General features: G+C 41.5%; 1 long non-coding RNA gene across 1 annotated transcript in view; it reads left to right on the plus strand.

Annotated features, from left to right (window-relative positions):
- The window catches only part of LOC146890008 (uncharacterized), a 45,840-nt gene extending 24,507 nt beyond the window's left edge, over positions 1-21,333 (plus strand). Inside the window, exon 3 of the long non-coding RNA XR_014999234.2 lies at positions 19,676-21,333. This is a non-coding gene — a long non-coding RNA (uncharacterized LOC146890008). The remainder of the gene's footprint in view (positions 1-19,675) is intronic.
- The last annotated feature ends 1,711 nt before the right edge of the window (positions 21,334-23,044 follow it).

The following is a 23,044-nucleotide window of genomic DNA, read 5'->3' on the forward strand; positions in this document are numbered from 1 at the left end:
TTCCCAGATCCCCCCACCCCCGTCTCCCCCAGATCCACTCTCACTCCTTTTTTATTTAGAAATGAGCAATGACCTCCCAGAGACAACACCCAAACAGAACAAAACAAGATACAATAAGACAAGGCAAAAATGTTACATCCAGGCTGAACGAGGCAACCCTATGGGTGGAAAAGAGTCCCCAAAACAGGCAAAAGAGTCAGAGACACACCTGCTCTCACTGTTAAAGTCCCACAAAACACCAAGCTAACAACTATAGCATATATACAGAACACCCGTGTAGCACAAATAGTAAAAACCCAGAGACAGATACTGGGGTTCAACCTGAAGACCAGAAAAGCAAAGCAGTCAGCCGCTGACTCTTAATTCTACTTCAGTTCAAAAATGGCGATCCTGTTTCCAGTAATCCTCAGAATGAGACTGAGACCAAAACCTGTCTCCTGTTTTATAGTCCTCTCTAGTGCTGAGATTAAAGGTGTGCACCACTACTGCCCGATTTCTATGGCAAACTGGTGTGGCAACTGGGATCAAAGGTGTGTGCCGCCACTGCTTGGTCGGTGTGAGTGATTGTTGCAGCTGTTTTACTCTCTGATCTTCAGGTAATATTTATTTATTAAAACACAAATGGAATATCACTATACACCTGGTGAAGATCCATGCAGGTCTCATGCTTGCTGCTTTAGTCTTTGTGAGCCCATGTGAGCCCTGCTCAGTTTATTCAGTGGGCCAGGTTCTCCTAGTGTCTTCCAGCGTTCTGACTCTTATAATCTTTCCTCTCCCTCTTTCATGGGGTTCCCCAAGCTCCAAAGGGAGGACTTGATGGAGACCTCCAATTTAGAGTGTTTCTGAATAATGCCTGGCTGAGGGTCTTTGCACTTGCTCCAATCTGCTGCTGGAGGAAGCTTCTCAGGTGATGACTGGACAAGGCACTGATATGAGTATAGCAGAATAACATTAGGAATTATTTAATCAATTATTATTATTATGTTTATCAGTCATGTTTGGTTCTACCCTAAATATCAGGACCATCCAGTCTCTGGTTCTTGGTCATTCCTGGCAGCGTTGAGCATGGGCTTCCTTTTGTGGCATGGGCTTCCTTTTGTGGCATGGGTCTTGAGTTAAACCAGATATTGTTTATTCACTTCTATAAGTTCTGCACCATCATTGCATGGACACATCTTGCAGACAATACAGATTGTAGGTGGAGGATTTTGTGGCTGGGTTAATGTTCAAATTTCTTTTTCCATAGCCTACAGAGTATCTTCTTAAGCCAAAGAGACTAGAACACAGGGGTGTAGTCTCCATGCAGGTACCAGCTTGAATTCTCTACATTCAATGAGCTGTGTGGGATGTTGTTCTTGGCAATGGGACACCACTGGTCAGTTTCTGGAGACAAACCAACTGTTCAAGCATCAGCCTTGGTTGTTTGGGGATCTCTACAGGATCTCCTTTGCAAACAACTAAACTAAATGCACCCAAGTCCACACCACTGGAAGCCTTGCCTGACTACAAAAGATGGTCAGTTCAGACTCTATATTCTCTCTTACTAGGAATCCTCACTGGGATCACCCTCAACTATTCCAGGAAGTTTCTACTGTCCTAGGTTTCCATCCATCTCTCATCACACTTTCTCCTTCCATCTCATCTCCCCCAAGCCTGATCCCTCTCATTTCTACTCCCAAAGCACACAAAATCTATTCTATTTCCCCTTTCTAAGGAATTCTACTGCTCCCCCTTAGGGACCTCCTCTTTACCTAACCCCTCTGGGTCTCTGGATTGTAGGTTGATTATTACTTAACATCTAATAACCGCTTATAAGTGAGTATATATCTTATTTGTCTTTCTGGGTCTGGATTGCATCACTCAGGACAATTTTTTCTAGTTCCATCAATTTGCCTGCAAAATTTTATAATGTCATTTTTTTAAACAGCCGAGTAATACTCCATTGTGTAAATGCACTGCATTTTCTTTATCCATTCTTTTGCTGTGGGACATCAAGGTTATTTCCAGTTTCTGGTTATTGTGAATAAAGCCATAATGAACATGGTTGAGCAAGTGTCCTTGTAGTAGGATAGATTGTCCTTTGAGTATATGCTGAAGAGTAGTGTAGCTGGGTCTTGAGGTAGGTTGTTTCCCAATTTTCTGAAATGTTGTGGAATATTTGTTTACATTGTGTGAAGATGTGTCACTGTGATTGGTTTAATAAAGAGCTAAATGGACAATAGTTAGGCAGGAAGAAGGTAGGTGGTACTTCTCAGGAGAGAGAAAGAAAAAGAAAGGTGGAGTCACCAACCAGATGCAGGGCAAGTAAGACATATAGAAGAAGAGGTCAGGGGAAGTAAGACATGCAGAAGGAGAGGTAACAGCCCTGAGTCATGTGGGAGCATATAGACTAATAGAAATGGGTTAATTTAAGTTATAAGAACTAGTTACAAACAAGCCTAAGATAAGACCAAACTTTCATAATTAATAAGCAGAGAATAACCTTGAATGCATGAGAATAGGATGCAAGATTCTGAACAGAACACTGATAAAAAGTCCTGAAGATATGAGTGATATAAGGGACATACCTAAACATAATAAAGGAAATTTACAGCAAGTCTATAGCCAGCATCAAATTGTTCACTTTTCTGACATCTGTTCAATATAGCACTTGAAGTTTTAGTTGGAACAATAAGACAACTGAAAAATCAAAGGGATACAAATTGGAAAGGAAGAAGTCGAGGAACTATTATTTTTAGATAATATGATAGTATACATAAGTGATCCAAAAGATTCCACCAGGGAACTCCTACAGCTGCTAAACACTTTAAGTATAGTGCCTAGACACAAGATTAACTAAAGAAAAAGTCAGTAGCCCTCTTATATAAAAATGTCAAATGAACTGAGAACGAAACCATGAAAATAGCACCCTTCACAGTAGCCTCAAATAATCTTGGAGTAATATCTTGGAGTAATTCTAACCAAACAAATGAGAAACCTGTTGATAAAAACTTCAACGTTTTTAAGAAGGACAGTGAAGAAGACATCAACCTTATCTTGTTCTTGATTTTTGTAAAATTGATTTGAGTTCTTATGCTGGCATTTGGGCATCTGTGTTTGGGGAGAGTATAGTTCTACATGCTGATTTCTGGGTTTGTCTTTTTTGTGTGGGTATTTTGCTTCTTGGTTTCTGTTTCCTTTCTAGATTTTCAGAGAGTGTGTTTGTGGAATAGTATTTTTGTATACTGTGCAGATGTGTCTTTTTAAAGGCACTTTCTGATTGATTTATTAAGGAACTAAATAGCCAGAAGGAACTTTGCTTTATTTATTAAGGAACTAAATAGGCAGAAGGTATATGTGGGACTTCCAGGCACAGAGAGGATTCTGGGAAGAAGAGAGGCAGAGTTGCCAGCCAGATACAGAAGAAACAAAACATCCAGTAGGAGAGATAACAGCCATAAGCCATGGGCAAAATGTAGACTAATAGAAATGGATTAATTTAAGTTATAAGACCTAGTTAGAAACAAGCCTAAGATATAGACCAAGATTTTGTATGTAATAAGAAGTCTCCACATGGTTATTTGGGAACTGGCAGGTGGGACAGAAAAATCTGCCTACATGTATTTGCTGTGTTACCTGTTTTCCTAGTTTGCTAGACTGGTGTATTCATGGGGAGTACTTCTGAAGTTGGAGGCTGAGGGAAGAGGAAGCCAGTGGTGGGTGGTCTGTGGGATCTTCAAGAAGCCTAGACAGGGAACTGAGGAAGCTGCAGCTGGTGTGCCATTACAGCACTAAGGACAACCCTGAGAATTGGGAAACAAAGAGAGAGGAGAAGGTCCAAGGGCAGCTCACCTGTTCTTCTGGGAAGGCATGGCCTATGGTTGAGAAGGGCGTGTTGCTTGAGTTGGGAGATGGGAAACCAGCAGAATTTTTCAACAAAGCCATTTAAGTCTGATGTTTTTATTGTAGAAATGTTGACTGTTTCAAAATAGGGATTTAAATTTTTTAATAATTATAATATTATTCAGGGTTTGTATATTTGTTGAAAACAGTTTTAGAGAGTTGTATTTTTCTAGTTTCCAACTTGTTACTTCTTTATTAATTTCAGATGTTTTCCAGTCAAATTTGTCTTCCTCTCTCTCTCCCTCCCTTCCCTCTGCCCCTTTCTCTATCCATCTGTCTCTGTCTTTTTCTTAGACAGGTTCTTATGTAGGCCAGGTTGGCCTCAGACTTTCAATGCAGGCAAGGTGACTTTGATCTTTGGATCTCGCTGCCTATACCTTCCAAGTGCTGCGATTATAGGCATGGGCCATAGAAACCAGCATCTCCACTCTGTCCACTTCTTTCTCTGAGCACACTGCGACTGACTGCCCCTTTCACTGAAGTTGCTTTGACAAGTTACTAACGGATCCCTATGGTGTTAGCTCAAAAGAATTGCACCTTTTCCCTTAACTTTCTGGAACTTCGTGTTTTATTGTGACCGTTTTCCTAGGTTCTCCACCCTGAGACTCCTTCTGTGATCATATACCATATTCTCACTATAAACCTCACCTCTGCTCTTCTTTCTCTGTAGTCAGAAGTTTTTCTGTACTGATCCCCCACTCCTCCATCCTGACAACGGCTTCCAAATTACCAACAGAGACATAATATTATTTATAAATGTTTGGCCAATAGCTCAGACTTTTACTAGTGAATTCTTCCATTATAATTGACCCATATTTCTATTTATGATTGGCCAAGTAGCTCATGGCTTATGAGCTTATTTTCTACATGTCCTGCTTGTTGACTGGCATCTCTCTGACTCTGTCCTTTTTCTTCCCATCATTCTCCCAGTTTGCTTGTCCCACCTATAATTCCTGCCTGCCTACTGGCTGATCAGCATTTTTAAAACCAATTTAAGTGACAAATCTTTGCAGTGTAGAAGAAGATTATTCCACAGCATTTCTCTTTCTCTCTGGTGGTGTCAGTGTAGGCAGACATTTGTAAGTTTTCTCTCTATTCTTTTGTGCTTTTCTTCTATGTGGTTTCCTCAGATAATCTCATCTATTCTTAGAATTTAAACTTTGAGACTGGAGAAATTGCTCAATAGGTAAAAGAGTATGCTATCCAAACATAAACACTTTAACTTGAATTCCTAGAATCTATGTGAAGACCCAGGCGAGGCCACGAGGGTCTGTATTCCAAAAGATACTGGGGACCAGATACAGGAAAATCACTGGAGCTTGTTGGTTTCCAGCCTCTCTAGGTTCAGGGAGATATCCTGTCTCAAGGGAATAATATGAGGAATGATGTAGGACACCTGAAGTCATTTTCTGGGCTACACACATGCACACTTGTGCACACACACATGAGCACACACACGTGCACACACACATGAGCACACACAGCCACGTATATACAAATATGTCTTTTACACCACACACATTCTCACTGGGTCTCTGTCATTTTCTCCCACACATAGATTCAAACTTAACTCAGAGGAAGATTGGGTTTATGGTGTCCAAAGTGTATATAATATTGGAGTTTCTCTCTTTAAAGAAAAGTGTTCAAAATTCTACATAGAGTTTCAACTTGGACATAAAAGGTCTGGAATGCAAAGTTCACTAAAATGGTTTATCTCTCATAAAAAGTTCTTTTCTAGACTTAAGATTTGTAAGTTAAATTTATGAATTGAATTTTTCTGGCTCACAGTGGGATTTACCACGTCTTGTAATATGGAAGCTTTAAAACTTTGCACATGCATATACCAATACTTTTAGGAGTACACAAAGGAAGGTGGAAATTTTCATGTTAACCTGTGCCCCATAGAAAGCCAGTCTGGACTATATAATAACACAATTTTATATAAAACCAAACCAAACCAAACCAAATAATAGTGAACAAACAAAGCATGGCCACAATTATTTGACATTTCTCCTTCTGAGAGGCATCAACTGTGACCCTGTTTCTGAGTCTGAGCTTTATGGCTGCCTGCCTGATGGAATCTCCCAGAAGTACTCGGGTGCCGTGTAGTTTGTACTGTTGGAAGGAAGTAGGTTGTACTGTTGTAGAGTCTGTACTTTTGGTCCCAGATACCCTGCTGGGGAAAAGGCAAGCAGCCACATGGGAAGTCCACATAAGTTGTTCCAGCTAACGGCCCACCATAGGTTGGCACTAGTACCAGCTTGTGTTCTTGTGAGCAGGCTGGCGACGGAGAAGCCTTGTCCTTCCAGTCCAATGAGCTGCGTTGACAGCACAGAGAACAGATGTGGGAGTCACCCATGACCCTGTACTTAGTTCACATTAGGTAACTATGGTTACTATTTTCAAACCTTGAGTTTGAGGGTTATTTCTTACGCAGCACTCAATAGGTAGAACACACAGTCACCTTGTCTTACTTTTTCTCCTGAAGTTAATCTAATTTGTGATAATACCAGTATCATTGTCACCCACACATAGGTAAGACGTTCTGATTTTCCCTTATTCTTTTTATCTTCTTTATCTTTCAAGATAGGGCATCAAGTAGCCCATGATAGCCTCAAATCTTCCATATTTAGTCAAGTATGACTTTGAACTTCTGATCTTCTTGTCTCTGCCTCCTAAGTGCTGGGGTTACAGGTGTTGCACCATTCTTGACTTTATTACCTTGATATTTTAAAATTCTCTTATTCATGATTCTGGGAGGAAGAGGAGAAAGGGAGGGTTGGTTGTTTCTGATTCCCTAGAAAGAAACATGGGGTCAGGAGAGAGAGCACATATTTTTTAAAGGACTTAAGCTATGAGGCTTGTGAAGGTTTGGTTTAGGCAGAGCTGTCCTTCAAGCTGATGAGAAGGAGAGCAGGCCTGGGAGGCCTTCTGCTCCATAAAGGGATCCTGTTGTGGTCTAGGGATATAGTTTATTTGGTAGAGCACTTGTTTAGTGTAACCCAGGGTTACCCCTGAAATCCAAGTCCAATCCCCTGTCCTTCATAAAACTGGATGGGTAGTCCACATCTGTAATCCTAGCACTGCAGAGGTGAAGGCAGGAGGACCAGGAGTTCAAATTTATGCCTGACTACCTAGGGAGTTTAAGGTTAGCTTGGAATACAAGAGATCCTGTCTCAAAAACCCGAGTCAAACAAACAAAAGGCTCCTCCTAAAGGATCTTACTGTTAGCAGGTTGGGTTGAGAGTGAGAAGAATCAGTAGATGCAGCCCTGAGTTCAACATTGATCTATTTCCCTCACACTCCTAGATGCAGTAGATGGTGATGCAAGAGGAAGAGCAGGTCAGGTGACTGCTTAGTTTGCTTTTAACATTACCTCTACTAAACCATGAAAGATGGATGCATCCCGAGATTTCTCATGCAAGTAACTTGTTGATGCCTAGTTCTTTGGGACATGGGGGGAAACCCCAAAGTTTTAGGACTAATTTGGTGATTCCTCTCAAGTCTCTTTTAGGTTAATTTGAATGTATTAAATTAAATACATTTAATTTAATTTAATACTAAATTAAATACATTTAATTTAATAATTTAATACTAAGTGAAATTCGAATGTATAGGAGTCTCCCTAGCTTGTGAGCTCTGGTCTACTGGCCGTTATTACTTATCTCTATTTAGGTTTTCTACCATCTAATTATACAGTATGACTTACACTTGGATTACACGAACAGGGTGAGGCTTCCTCAATTTCATCTGGTGATTTCAACAGTCTACCTCACTGTTTGTTAATTCAGTCTACGGTTGCTAACTCCTTTGCCAAAGGTTAATTTTAAGGTTAATCTATTATCATCTTGGGCTTTTGGCCAAAATTACAGCCTTGTAAGGATTTATTTTTGCAGACAATGGGCTTCTTGGATCCAAATAGTGTGAGTAACTTATGAGGTGGTCCCAGGAGCCTTTGTAACTATGATGTGTTCTTCCAAAAACACTCAGTGGAGATAGCTCTCTTGATAAAAGTGCTTACCTTCAGAACACAAAGAGCTGAGTTTGTTTCCTAAAGCCCACGTGAAAAAACTGGGTATGCTGGCTTGACGTCTGTAAATCCAGGCAAGCAGGTACCTATTCAGGCAGCCTATCCTATCTGGTGATTCCAGCCTGGTGAGAGGCCTTGTCTCAAAAACAGGTAGATAGTGCCTTAAGGTTGACATCTGAGCATGTACTCTGGCCTCCAGACACATGTGCATACATGAACACCCTGCATAGTGCACCCCATATATGAACATATGCACACATTCATATATGTACACACAGCTTATAACATGAAGCTTCTTCTGCAGACATTTTGATGGTAGAGCATTTGTAATTCCCCAGGGCACACAGAGAAAGGGCCCTGGCAGAAGTGTAGAGCAGTGGTTCTGTAGGGTTCGTCAGTCCAGTTCTCAGTGTCAGGGGAAACTTGTACCTTTTTTTTTTTCATAACTTCCCACAATGTATTTTCCTTGTATGAAAAGTGAGTATTCTTTTTGTTTGGGCTAGAGGATGCCAGGAATGTCCTTAATCCAGACAAGACTGATGGGGGGAAAAATCTATTATCACTTGTAGAAGGTATCCTGGTCTGGCATTACAAGATCTAGAAAAGAATTTCTCCAAAATATGTACTCAAGTGGCTAATGTTAGCTCCATTTTATAAATCAGGAAGGGGATTTCTGTGAAGAGATGAAGCAGAGCCTGAATCCTGATTGTAAAAAGTCTGTCTAAGATGACTGAGAAAAAGTTATGTAATTAATTGGGAATGTGAGGTAGACATATTTCCTGCCTTAGCAAATACAGAACTAGACTCAAACACAGGCTTTAGGGGGTAAAAATGCTCTTGTTTTATTGCCTATTAACTATTGTTTTCTAATGAGAGACAGCAATAAAGGATGTGGATTTGGGTCAGTGGGAAGATGGGGAGGATATGGGAAGACTTGGAAGAGGGGAAATTATAACTAGAATATATTATATGAAAAAATCTATTTTTAATAAAAATTGTAGACAAATATTCAGCACACATCTTTCTTTCTGTTGTTAACTGGTACAGCTGGGGAGCTTATTAAATACTCATCATGGATTATCTGTCATATGCATAAACTTTTGCTAAAATGGAGTTGCTGTTACCCAGTCATAACAAAGTAACGTAAAGGTTTCTCGCTGTCTGTTTGGGGAGTGTGCCTTACACAGGTTTGAAGAAACAGCTTGTGAATTGGTGCCTCTTGGAAACCCTTCCTGAAAGTACCATTATTCATCTGCTTCTCGAAATTTCTGTCTATAAACCATCCATTACAGACATATCATTGACCATGTTGACTTGTTAATATATATACCAGTTGCCTTCTGTGAGACTGAGGCTGTGAACCTCAGGCCACAGGACCTGGCTCCCTTCCCACCTAATTTTCCAGTGGCCATGTCAGCCTGGCTCTTAGTAGCAGCTCAATACAGTTTGCTCAGTGTGTGAATTACTCTATACACCAGCGTTCCAGATAAAGTAGGGCTTTTCTTAAAGGCCATTTGTACTTTTAACAGACACAATTAGCTGAGTATCTGCTTCACATGTATAATTTAACCTCTCTGCAAACCAATGAGAGTAATTTCATGGCTCATTCATTGATAAAACAGCTCAGAGATGTTAGATTGGAAAGTGAGCATCCCTGAGCTAGTGACTAACATGCAGCAGGCACTGGGGTCTAGTCTGCCACACTCTGCAGTTCTGTGTATTCACCAAGTTCATTGAGTCCTATGTATCAGGAGGACCTGTATCTTATATGATCATTATCGGTTATCTTCTTTATATTTTTTCCACAGCAATATATACTAGGGCCTTTTAGCACCCCAATGCCCAGTTGCCACCTTACATGTACAGAGAGCTACTTTTACATATCTGGATGCATACAATCTTTTAGTGTTTAGTTGGAGAGTAAACTCGTCTGTGCTGTGGATTGTATGTGAAGTGTTCCACACAGGCTCATGTGCTCAAACATTTGTTCCCTGGCTATGGTTTGAGAACATTTAGGAGGTGAAGATTCTCTTGAGGAAATGAGAAAGGCGTGGGAAGGGGACCTTGAAATTGTATACATATGTATATATATACTTCCTGTCCTCTCTCTGCTTCCTAAGTAGAGAGTCCATGTGCCCTGCTGCTTCATACTTCCCTGTCACAACTGTCTCAAACTGTAAGACTAAACAAACCCTTATATCCTTAAGTTGATTTTGTCTGCTATTGTGCCATGGCAACGAGACACGTGACTAATAGAAAATGTTTCCAGGACACTTAGCACCCAAAATACTTTTAAGCACTCTCCAGAGGAGAGCACACCACACCCACAGCCTCTGAAATGACATTGAACTTTGAGACTTGAAGGTTGAGATAGTTCCGGAACAGTCCATGAGCCTGGTTTTTGTGATAGGCAGGTAGACCTGGGTATGTTTATTCTGACAAATGGTGAATCATGTGTAGTAAGGCCTCAGTTTCTCAGTATTTACAGACCCATGGCACACAGGATGACCCACACAGGCAAGAGTATCTGCATACAAACTTGCCCATGGGGAGGGACAGTATCCTAGAGAGGTCACCAGCTCCACTCAAGTTGAGTGTTCTTCAGGCTAGAGAGGCCAACTTTCTTTGCTACTTGTCTACTTTATGTAGAGATCATAACACTACCTTGCTAAGTGTTTATTGAAGAAGAAGCATCCATTGTCATTGAAACCAGCAAAAACTCTATGCCAAGAAAATAGATATTGCCATAGAAACGTAGATCACTCTAGATATAAAATTAAGTTAGATTATGCCCACCAAGTTTGATGGAGAAGTCAGCCTTGGGAATACAAAATCAGGATAAGCATCTCGACATCCTAGGCTAGAGAAGTAGAGTAGTCAGTGAAGCGCTTGCTATGTAAGTGTGAGAACCTGAATTTGATCCTTAGAACCCACATAACAGAGCCATACTGTAGGAAGATAAGACCTACAAGGTCAAGAGATGAGCCAATTTGGAGTCTGCCTGAGGGCCTAACACAGGTGCTGTCAGAAGTCCTGATCATGCCAAATCAATGAGGGGTGACCATGCAATGTCAATGGATCTTAACGCAGCCTGGGTGCTGGGAGATGGGTTTATAAGGCTCTCCCCATTGCTAGATAAATGAGTCTTCTGTTTGCCTTTTACCTGACCCTGCACCTTCTCACCTCCTCCCCCGAGGGAGACGTTAGGACCCGGAAACACCAGACCAGATGAAGTGGCTCACAACTATAGTTCCAGTACTGGGGAGGTGGATTAGGTATGTCTGTAAGGAAAAAAGTTTTGCTTGTTTCAGAGGGTACTCAGCCATGCCAAACTACGTAAGAAAGCATACCCAGTGGATTCTCACAGGGTTTTTATTTCTAATGCAAAGGGGTCCCTTGCCTCATTTTGAATGGTCAGAGCTTGGCCTCACATTCTTACATGACTGGCAGATTTAAAGCAATGCAATTAATAAGCAGAATGCAAGTTTGAGCATCAAGTACAAGCTTGAGCACATATTTTTATTTCAAGGATTGAATTGTTGAACCTGTAAGAATTTGAATTTCTGCCAAGTGGCTTCTTTAGACTTGTTTTTATTGTTTATTTTTTAAAATGAAGATTTGTCTTACTTAACCATTTGGTAGAAAGAACAATACATTTCTTTTACATTTCCCACACTGTGTGTGAGGTTCAGCTTGCAGGCTGGAATTCCACAACATCTTAAAGGGAACCAGAAACCTGTCTCAAGATAGGAGAGGAAATAAGAGAGCATTGATTTCCCTTAAACCTGACATAAAATGTCATTTTCCTTATCAAACCCATTAATCCATTTATCTCAAGCAATTCCAGGTACCTGACACCTGGAGGAAGGGGCCAGTGTGCTTTCCTGGGAACGCTGAGGCCATGGCTGCTGTATGACATTCCTAGTAAGACACTATTTGGGTTTCGAGCAGGTAATTATAGAAATAATATGGAAATAAAGACAAGATGTTTTTCAGAACTCTTGATAGTGTCATGTCCTAAAGAAGAATTACTCAAGTGAGGTGCTTCAGGCAGGTATCACAGCACCCAAAAAGTTAAACAGGAAAGTCAGAAGTTCAAGGTCATTGTCAGCTACCTTGTGAGTTTGAGGTAAGCATGGGCCATCTCAACGGAAAGAAAGATAAACAAAGAAAGAAAGATAAAGAACTAAAGAACAAAATAAAGAGAGTCAGGAGAAAAAAGATAAAGAATTTTCTAAAACATTTTGTCTTTATTATTGCTATGCATGTATGTTTACTTGTGGGTGTGTGCACTCGAGTGCCGGCACTCAAGCAGATCAAAGGCCTGTTTCCTGGAGCAGTATTACGGGAGGTGGTGAGCCACCCAGTTTGCAATGGGCGCTAGGAACTGAGCTTGAGTCCTCTAGAAGGGAAGCACATCCTCTCAACCACCAAGCAATCTCTCCAGGACCCCAAAAGAATTCTTAATATTTTGGTGACTACATTTATGGATCAGTAAAAATAAGCTCATGCTATGAATATTGTTTAAAAGCATATGCTCATTTATAAATATATTGGCCACAATTCTGTTGTGTGATATTTTGATTATGTTCTGACAAATAAAGCTTGCTTGTAGTCAGAGGGTGGAGCTAGCCATTAGCTGACCACAGAGGTTTGGAGGGCAGCAGACAGAGGGGAGACAGGAAATAATAAGGCAGGGCTGAGAGTGGATCCTGGCTCTTTTGGATCAAGGAACCATAGAGGTAGGGAGCAACTCCGGTGGTTCCCTGTTCTCAGATCTTTCAGGTTTCTATCCAATATCTGATTCCCAATTTTTTATTGATAAGATTAATTAGAATAATGCTTCATAATTCTTCCTATTTTGTAAGATTGTATGTATGTTTGTATATATGTATGTGTCTGTGCTCATGAGTGTGCAACAGTTTGTATATGGAGAACAGAGGGTAACTGCAGCATAAATAAGAAAAAGCTAGAGACATATTGGGGTTCAACCTGAAGATCAGAAAAGCAAAGCAACCAAGCCCCGTGAGAACTCTTACCTCTAAGAAATTCTCAGACTGAAAGAGAATGAGTTCCTGTCTCATCCCAGCTTATATTCCTCTCTAGTGCTGGGATTAAGGTTGAAGGTCACCACCAACCATCTGCATCTGTTTCTTCATTAATCTTCCGTAGCCCAAAGTGGCCTTGAACTCTGTCTCCCACATCCTGGGTTTAGTGGTGTGCAGCATCACTGCCTGGCCTACAGTGGCTTAGTTTTACCTTCTGGTCTTCAGGCAAGCTTTATTTCTAAAACATAAATAAAATATCACTATAGGTGACTTCTGGGAGTCAGTTCTCTCCTTCCACGCAGTGAGTCCTGGAGATGGAAGTCAGTATCAAGGTTGGTCACAAGTGTCTTTACCTGCTGAGTCATCTCACCAGCCTAAATTGTTCTATTTATTTCATTAACACACTGCCAAAATTGGGAAGGCACCATTGTATCAAAGCACAATTTAAGATAATTTAAAATGTTTATGGTATTTCATTCTTTGGGGATATCATAAGTTATTTAACCTATGCTTGGTCTCTAGAAATATAAGATTTCCCTCCTTTAAATATCAGGGAACACATATTGCTTCATATGTCCCTAACTTACCTCCTTAGGATTAGTAACTAAAATTTTAAATGCTGTTTATATAAGATGAACTCTAAAAATATATTAATTTCTACTGCAATGGTTGCATTTTTAATTTACAATTTTTTCTATAATGTAATAATTAATACTTCTTTAAATTATCTCATGTAGAAGAATTTTGACTTTTGCCATTTGTCTTTGAAACATGTGTGCGTGCATATATACACACAGTTGTTCTCATTCACAGAGTCTCTATTTACAGTTGGCTACTCACTAGAATTTTTTGTAACTCCATAATCAATTTTTTTTAAAACAGAATCTTTTCCAGCCTACACTTGTTGATTATTTGGGGGTATGTGCAGAGCTGCAAAAGATTTAAGTCATTTGATGTGCATGTTTCCAGGTGAGATAGACCACACAGACTTTACCTTCTCATTTTATCCCTCAGATTAAACAGAGGACATCTCCTTATAGTATATTTTGTGTCACAGTCTTTCATTTTCTTTTCTTTTCTTTTTTGTCTTTTTAAAACGTAATTCTTTATTGATTCTTTAGGAATTTCACATCATGTACCCTAATCCCATAACCTCCCAGTCCTTTCACATCTGCCCCTTACCCCTGCAGCATGCTCCCCCCAAATTAATTAAAAACAAACCAAACAAACCAAACCCCATCTCACTCCTGTCTTTCCAACACTTCTCCATTTTAGTGACATTGGGAGCTTTGGTGTGTCACACATTATACCCTTTTGTTCAGTCAGCTACACTGCAAAAAGTGTCACTGGTCTGGCACACCATCATCACTGGATCCTCTCTGAAACTCCTTTCAGATACCCTGCTGTTGCTCTGAGTGGGGGAGATCCTGTTGTTTTCATTCTGTAGGACCAGCTTCATGCACTCCAGCAGGTCATAAATGAGGTAGATGTTGGGGTGGGTCAACCAAGGACTATGATGTGGGTCTGCGTGGTAGCTTAGCTGGTTGGTTTTAGTCACTGGGACTGAGCCCTTAGGCAGGGACAGAGCCAACCCTCTAAGCCTTTTGTCATGGGATGGGTCCAGGTCTCCTGTTTCAGTGTCCAGAAAGGGTCAGAGCCAGCTATCCTAGGGCCAGCGAGGGGTGGGGCCGCCTCAGCATGACCCTTGATTTTCAGTATGCATTGTTCTTATTACATGGGCCCCCGACATCACCATGGACCCCAGTTGCAGCAAGAACACAGACCCAGACATGCCCTGGTCAGCAGTTTGACCCAGATGACACTATGGCCCCTGATGGCAGCACAAAACACCCAGATCAGTATAGCCCTGGTGGCAGCAAGGCTCTTGGACACCAAAATGGTCTTAGGTGGCTCTCCAGACCCTGGGCATGTGATCAGCCGCCAGGGGCAATAGGAAACATGGACATCAATCCAGATCCTGGCTGCTGCTGGGTCTCAGATCCAGATATGTCCCATTGCAGCTGCCTGGGCCCAGACATGAGCATAGCACCTTGTGATAGTGTTGGCCATCCAGATTATCACAGCCCAGATTGCAATATAAGCCTCAGGCATGAATAAGGACTCAGGTGTCTGACCAGACCCTGTTATCCACACACCTTCAGTGGTTACTGAAGCCATGCACATCAGCATAGACCCTGGCTGTGGCAGGGCCATACACATTCTTACATTTTTGAGGCTTTGTTGCTGACTTCGTTGATGAAGATAGTTCCTAAATATAGCAAAGAAGTGCTGTCTGGTGACTCTTCTTATGGTTAGAAAACCTTTGGTAAGTCTTGAGTTACAGCTGTTGGTCAAGTATACCATATTTATGAGTTCATCAAACACATTAAATAAGGTATCTATCTGTAAGCAGAGACAAGGATAAGAAGAACATATATTGATTAGTTGACAAAATGTTGGAATCAGGAGCTTGTGAGAACCAAGCCCTCCATCCTCTCAGGAGTTCTGGTTTAGGATCGGCTAATCCCCTGACTGTACAAAAGTGAGGAGGAGCCGAGGAGCAGCACGCAGTCTGTCTCCTGACTAAGATGTAATGAGAGCAGCAGCTTCCTGTTCTTATGCCATGACTTGCTCAACATGATGGGCTGTGTCCCCTGCAACTCTGGGCCAAGACAAACCCTTCCTTCCTTAAACTACACCTTGTCAGGTATTTGGTCACAGCAACAACAAAGTAACCATTACAACCGTTTACTTAAAAAGTCCCTTTTGGGATTGTGAGATCGTTCAGCTAGTAAGGCTCTGGCCACCAATGCTGACAAATAGTTTGATTCCCAGGACCAACATGAAAGGAAAATCTGAACCCCACAAATTGTTCTCTGGCCTTGACTAGCACAATGTGCTGTAGGAGAATGTGAATAAAGAAGTCCCACACAGTTCAGAATTGAGTATAGAAGGGACTCACAGATCACAGTCCTCTGCACAAACAGGGACAGGAACTAAATCTAGCATCCAGGCAAGAGAGGAGAGAGAGAGAGAGAGAGAGAGAGAGAGAGAGAGAGAGAGAGAGAGAGAGAGAGAGAGAGGGCATGTGAGTGCACACTATTTTGGTACCCAAGGCCTTGCCCAACCTCGTCCAGCTTCTCAAAGGTCATTGGCTAAAGGAGGTTTCCCAGCAATGTGACATTCTTCCCCAACCCCATACAAAAAAAAAGAAAGAAAGAAATGTTAACAATAAAAATAAAAAAGTTTCTTTTCATATTAGCAAGTATGGTTTCTATTGGTTATGTTGGTTCTTCCTTTGATCTTCTCTGCTTATCATTATGGGGCATTGATGCTACCCTGAATAAATCCCTCTATTTCTAAACAGGATGTTGCATGCAGGCCCTCTCTGCTTTTAGGTGTCTGGCACAATAACAGTTTTCAGTGTTTCTAGTGGCTGTGTTCTCTGGTCACACAGGAACCTAGCTCTGCATTCTCCTGGGAGCAGGGGTTCAGCACTAGCTAACTCAGTATTCACCCCTGAGTTTGTCAATGCAAAGCAGCGACAGCTCACCCTGACTTGTTAGCAGGCAGGATTTCTAATCTTGACTCTAGAACTGGCTTGATACTTAACTTGATTTCACATGACCACAGTCCCAAAATTTTCCTGTTGCTTCTTTTTTCTTGCATATATGTATCCTTTAGATAGCAACGCTTGGTTCCGACTGCAGTTAACATGAAGTAAGCGTGCATTAGGCACTGCACTACAGACGGGCTTCCTCAGGCCCCACCTCCAGCTGCTGTCACCCATCCTTTTCTATGCACTGGGGCACAGATTAAACCCTGGGCTGCTCAGAGTCCCCTGGCCTTGGAGATCCCTTGGTCTCTTAGTCTCTAACCCCACTCACGTCTATTAAGGAACTTGTGGTCAAAGGACAGTGAAGGGCTTGGGAGATGGCTCATTTGGGAATGTGCTCATTTTGTCACACAACATCTGAGGGCCTAACTTTGGATCCTCAATAACCATGTAAAAAGCCAGGCACAGCAGTGTTAGACTAAAATCCCAGGACTGGGGAGGTAGAGACAGGCTGATTCCTGGAGCTGACTGGCCAGCCAGTCTAGCGGAACTGGTGAGCTCCAGGTTTAGTTTCAAACCCTGTCCCAAAAAGTAAGGTGGAGAGCAACTGAGTGAGATACTGCCTGCCATTGGCTTCTGTGCATCTGTGCACACACGGATGTGTCACACACACACTCCCCCACAGAGAACACAATTAATAAGATTCTTATTTACTATTTCATTATCTTTAATTCTCGGAGTGCCTTTTGGGGTCCTCCTGCCTATTTCCCTTCTCTTCATAGATGCTCTGGAATTACAGATGCCTTGTTACTGCGTTAGGCTTTACATCAGTTCTGGAGTTCAAACTGAGGCCCCCATCCCTGTGAGTCAAATGCTTTGTGTGCTGAGCCACCTTCATTGGCCTTATAATTAGTACACCTTCTGTAGGAGGACAGAATGTTACCATAGGAAGAGTCTTAGACTTAGACGTGAATAGAAAGTATTCTTTCCCTCTCTGGACAGTCCTCTATTTTAGTCCCTTCATGCATAAAATAGTCATAATAATAATTATCCTCTGAAAAAGTGAGACAATATTTATAACCTTGGAGCTGAGGGAGGGATGGTGTCTGTTGGGTAAACGTGCTCTCTTTTCTCTTTCCTTGGCTTCTGCACTCAGCAAGATTGCATCCATAAGCTCTTACATGTTCATATTAAACATGTTCAAATCATTCTCCCTATATCATTAATAAATGATCCTGTTTCGTTCTGTTCTATACATCCCTGGGAAGGGTCAATACATCAGGACCACACCCAGGAGACCATACTTTTTCTGGGGTCCTGTTAAATGCTGTGTTCCTAACCTCCTAGTCACAGAAGGTGTGTGACCTCATGCTTCTGGATCTCTGTAACTTTGTTCTAGGCTCTCATCTGGCCTGGATCACCCTTTCTACTTCTTGACCCAAGCTCTGCACTTGGGAAACAGCCTTCAGGGTTCTGCTTTAGTAGTATCTTTGGGGCACTGCCTTTCCTTTCTCCCCTCAGATTCGCTTGCTCCGTGTGACCTGGTGCTCTATCTGTGAGCCTTACGTGGAACCCAGGCAGTGCGCTGTGATGTCTGCACTTAATACCGTCTTGCACTTATTACCGTCTTTCCCGTCCGTGCTCTAAAAGCAGAGGAGCACTTGGCATTGAGCAGGTGTTTAATAAATGACCACTGAAGGCATGAGTGAGAGGTTAATGAGTGGTGAAAGACAGCGTGGTCATGGGAGAGAGCGTTTCCATAGCAACCGGCCCACACAGTGACTTCAGCGTGGCTCTGGGCTCACACACAGAATATTTACTCAGGGTGTGAGCACCTGTCTCCGAGGAATTCAGTAATCATTTGGATGACCAACTTTGAAGATTGCTTAGGATGTTTGTTAGAGAACTAAGTGTTTCAGCCAGAGTGTCAAGTAGTTACTTGTTTTCATCAATGTTTGGATGATGTACATTTGACAGGGGTAGATGGGTGGGTGTGACCTCATGTGCACGGTTTTCATGTGTCAGATTTTCCACAATTATTAACTATTAATGATTGCAATTAGAGACAACAATATTGCTTTGAAAATTAAGACTCTGTGTGTGTCAAGGTCATAAAAAACCAGAATTGTCTCAGACAGACATGGGGGACTGCGGGAGTTGAAGCCCAAAGCAACATCTCATGGTATGGACCCTGGAACAGAAAGAGAGCAGGATGGTGAATGAAAATTGAGCAGAGCTCACACAAACTCTGGAGTTCTATTACTAATAACCCAATGATGCCAGTTTTCTAATTTTGACAGTTGTACCATGTCAATAAGTTGCAAAAGGAGGAGGAAGATAAGGAATGTATGCGTACTTCCTGATTTACCATTTTGACTTTTCTATAAATCTACAATTACTCTAAATGCTTTATCTCTTTAAAAATATTTTTATTATTTGAAAACTTCATACATTTATACAGTGTATTTTGGTCAAAGCCATCTACCACTGCCTCCTTCCAACTAATTTCTTCCTCATTTCCCTCCTAACTTCATGTCTTCTTTCTTTATTGCTATTAATAAGCCCCTGAGTTCAACTAATACTACCCCTCTGTGTAAAGATGGGTGTGGAGCCATCCACAGGAGCATTAGCAAACTGTTGTTGGTCATGTTTCTCTTCATTTCTTCTAAGCCTGTCATTAAGTGATGGAGAAAGCTTCAGTGGTAGACAGGGAAGAGGAGCCTTTGTAGCCAGCTTCATACTGGGAACTCTGGTGCCTTATAAATTCAGCCAAACATAGCAAAAGCTATCTAAGGGAAAAGTTAGGAACAGACAAACAAACAAGACAAAAATAGAAAGGAGCTGGGTCACTTGTTATCCTGCTTGTAATTCCCCTTAGGAAGTGGAATTCGGGATTCAGGATTATACTTGTCTACATTTGAGTTCTAGGTCAGCCTAGGCTACATAATAACCTATTTTTTTAAAGTTGCTGATGTTGGGGGCACATGCCTTCAGTCCCAGCATTTAGGGAGGCAAAAGCAAGTGGATGTCTAAGTTCAGGGCCATTCTGGTCTACAGAGTGAGTTCTGTATTTCTTTTGCAGGTTACATAATCTGTACTGGCAGTTCTTTAAGATAAAAGCAAAGTCCTTCCTTCCTTCCCTCTTTTCTTTCTTAATAGTAAATTTCAATAACTCAAAGATGGGTAAAGACCCTGTATCAAAAGAGAAGAAAAGAAAAGAACAGAGCAGAAAAGAAGAAGAAGAAGACAGAGGAGGAGGAGGAGGAGGAGAAGAAGAAGAAGGAGGAGGAGGAGGAGGAAAAGAAGAAGAAGAGGAAGAGGAAGAGGAAGAAGAAGAAAAAGGGAAGAGTAGTGCTCTCCCACCTTTAAATCTCCTACAATTGTCTGGCTTTGGTTATTTCTGTGAGCAATTTAATGGATACGGCTTTGGTGGTCTGAAAGATAATGCCTTTTCTTCCTTTCTGTGTATGTGCAGGTGTGTAATGCACATCTGGGTGATGTGAAACACATAAGTTTGTGTGCATTCACAAGAAGGCCTGAGGTCAATCTCAGGTTTTATTCTTCTGGGGCTATGCACCACGTTTTCTTGAAGACAGGATCTCTGACTGGCTAGGCTAGCTGGGTGGTGAACCCCAGGGACCACCTGTCTTTCTCTCCCCAGTGTTGAGCTATGCATACCGGCAAATTAGGTTTTTTTACATGGGTGGTAGGATTGAACTCAGGTTCAGATGTTTGAACAGGATGCACTTCACTGACTGGACAGTCTCTATAGTTCCACCCCAAGATAATTTCTTATTTAAACCCTTAAGTCATCAGAAATTGTAATATACTTTTTCTGAAAACATTAACTTATATTCTTATATTCAATGTGTGTTGCAGCAGAAGGCGTAGTAGAGAATTTCGTGGCAATCTATCAAGGCTTGTGGAGACTTGCAAATTTTCTTGTGTACAGATTGAGTCCTCTGAGCCCATATCACCATTCCTGAAGTGCGATTGGGCAAAGAATGAAACTTTACACTGTTTACCTCTTCTGACTTTTTCGTTTGCAGTCCAGCTTTAGCTCATTGGGTACAGATCAATTTTCATCCTTGAATGTGTGTGAAACCAACCCAGGGTTCTCTGGAGCTCTTAATTGCTATGTGATTTGATATCAGTGCAGTGAAGCTAGGCGAGCTAATTGTTTTCCCGACTGAATTTTCACCCCTCCCCCATCCTGCCTGGAGGGGGCTATAAAGCAAAAGCCAAAGCAGGGAACGTCTCTGGTATGCACATCTTCCTTTTCAGAAGCATGGTCTGTGCTGAGTAGAGCCTCTGCTTCACACAGGCGGCCATATGAGGGATAATTATAACCTTTAAGTGCTTTCAGCTTCAAGTTATTAGTAGCTGGAGCAAAATGAGGAGGGGTGGGTGTGTGACAGAAAATATGGTTTACTCAGCTCACATGTGCTCTTGGAGCATTTCAGACCTAGAGGAAGAAAGAGATTTCTCTGTGTCTCTTGCTAGGGAGCTGAATTACAGTCCACAGTTACATTGTGTGATAATGAAACACAGTTACTGGGTTAAAATTTATGGAAATAAGCTAAATATTTGATTAATCGCTTTAAATATTGATCCATTTGTATGGCTTCCTGTAATTGCCTTTTTCATAGCCATCAATAGCTTGGGCGATGTATAAACAGCAGTCTTCTGAAATAAATAATTGCATTATGTAATGCTGGTTAAATTTAGAAATTGCTGCTTTATTTCATTTCTTCCTCATAAAATGTAGTGCCAAATAGTAATTGAGATTGAGTTTATAATGCTTTACTTCAGATCGAATCCAGGAATTGTTTCTCTCAGAGGAATTACAGAAAAAGATTCCTGGAGCAAGGGTGGGTGACAGGGCAGACCAAAGTGTGTGGGGGGGGCAGTCGAGATGTGATTGGTGGGGAGGAAAGGCGGGGCAGAGAAACTGCGAAACCTGGTGTGGCGGATTTAGAACACAGTAAACCATTGTGATGGAAAATAGACAGCAGGCGAGGCAGAGCTCAATCGGAAGGCTGAGGTGCAAGCCCAGGACCCCAGGAGGGCAAACTGTCTCTGACAGTAAGACGGGAGACTTATTATAAAGAAACAAAATGCTGTTTCCATCTCCCCAGTGTTTTAAACCTCTTAGCCTGATGGGATAACCGGGGCTCCAGTTAGCGCTAATCACTTCGGGAGCGTCCCCAGTTGCTTTGAGACTAAATGTCTGTTGGCCGAGAATCAATTATCTCCCTGCTCCCACCCCAAGGATAAACTGTTTTCATCTTTATTTAGATAACTCAATCATCTCCAAGAAAAATGGAAACTTCCTAAGCAGCTAGAAGCAGAATGGGGGCTGGAGCTCTTGCACACTGGTGTTGACGCAGGGAGGACACCTGTGTACCAAAGGAGCCGGTGAGGTGATGACTGGATTCCCTTCAGCACAGTTATCTGGGGGCTTTCCATTGAAAAACGTGCAGTAACTGTATTTAAGACATTGTTTATAAATCCCAATACGTTTTCAAAATTATAGCACGTATTTGGAAGGAAGGGAACAATGAGAAAAGGAAACAGAAAAGGGTAATGGAGGGTGCTGTGACCTAAGTACATAATATTCACCGTGAAAAAGACCATAATGAAACCAAGCATTTTGTTGATTAATAGACTGACGAATAAAAGCTCTAATACAGGGCTGGTGGAGTGACTCAGCAGCTAAAGAAGCCAGCCTGACAGGCAGTGTTGGATCCCCAGAGTCCGTGTGGAGCTGCAAGAGAGAACTAACTTCACAGTTGTCCTATGGCCTCTTGCAGATGTGCCCTGGCACATGTACAGAATCCCACCATGTGTGTGTATGCATGTACAGAATCCCATTATCCCATTATGTGTATGTGTGTGTGTGTGTGTGTGTGTGTGCATCTGGCTTGCACAACACTGATACTAATATGTGAATACAATATTTTTAAAAGTCATGTTTGACTATGTTGATTTCTAAGCCAACCTTGAATACATTAGTTAAAAAAATTCTAAAATATTAATTTGGAAAAAACCCAATATTTTAGCAAAAAAAATTTAACTCAAGAATTAAGACCAATTGGAAAGGGTTAAGAATCAAATGAAGACAGCTGCTGAACATGAATTGTTCCTGCAAACCCCTCACTGTGGTGCAGGGAGAGTCGTTGCCTCCTGCAGTGTCTACAATTTACCTTCCCTTGTCTGCAGGCTGTAGTAAGTTTTCTTATTCTTGGCTCATCATTCAATTCGGCCTCTTCTGCCAGCTCAGCTCAGAATCTGTCCACCTTAATGAAACCTATTCTCAGGGGTTTTCTTCCTTCCTTGATATTTCATTGAAAATGCCAAGTGCTGGGATTATAAAGACACCTTATTTTATTTTTCTTAAGTAACTGTCTTTTCTTTTTTAAAAGACAATTTTGTTTATTTATCTTTTTGGTGAAACAATGAGTTTAATTAGAGTCCCTTACAGAAGCATGGGCAGGTTATATTTTATTGGAGCATGGGCAACTTATC

Source organism: Myodes glareolus, chromosome 20 (assembly GCF_982192425.1).
Source record: "Myodes glareolus chromosome 20, mMyoGla1.1, whole genome shotgun sequence".
NCBI classification, from domain to species: Eukaryota; Metazoa; Chordata; class Mammalia; order Rodentia; family Cricetidae; genus Myodes; species Myodes glareolus.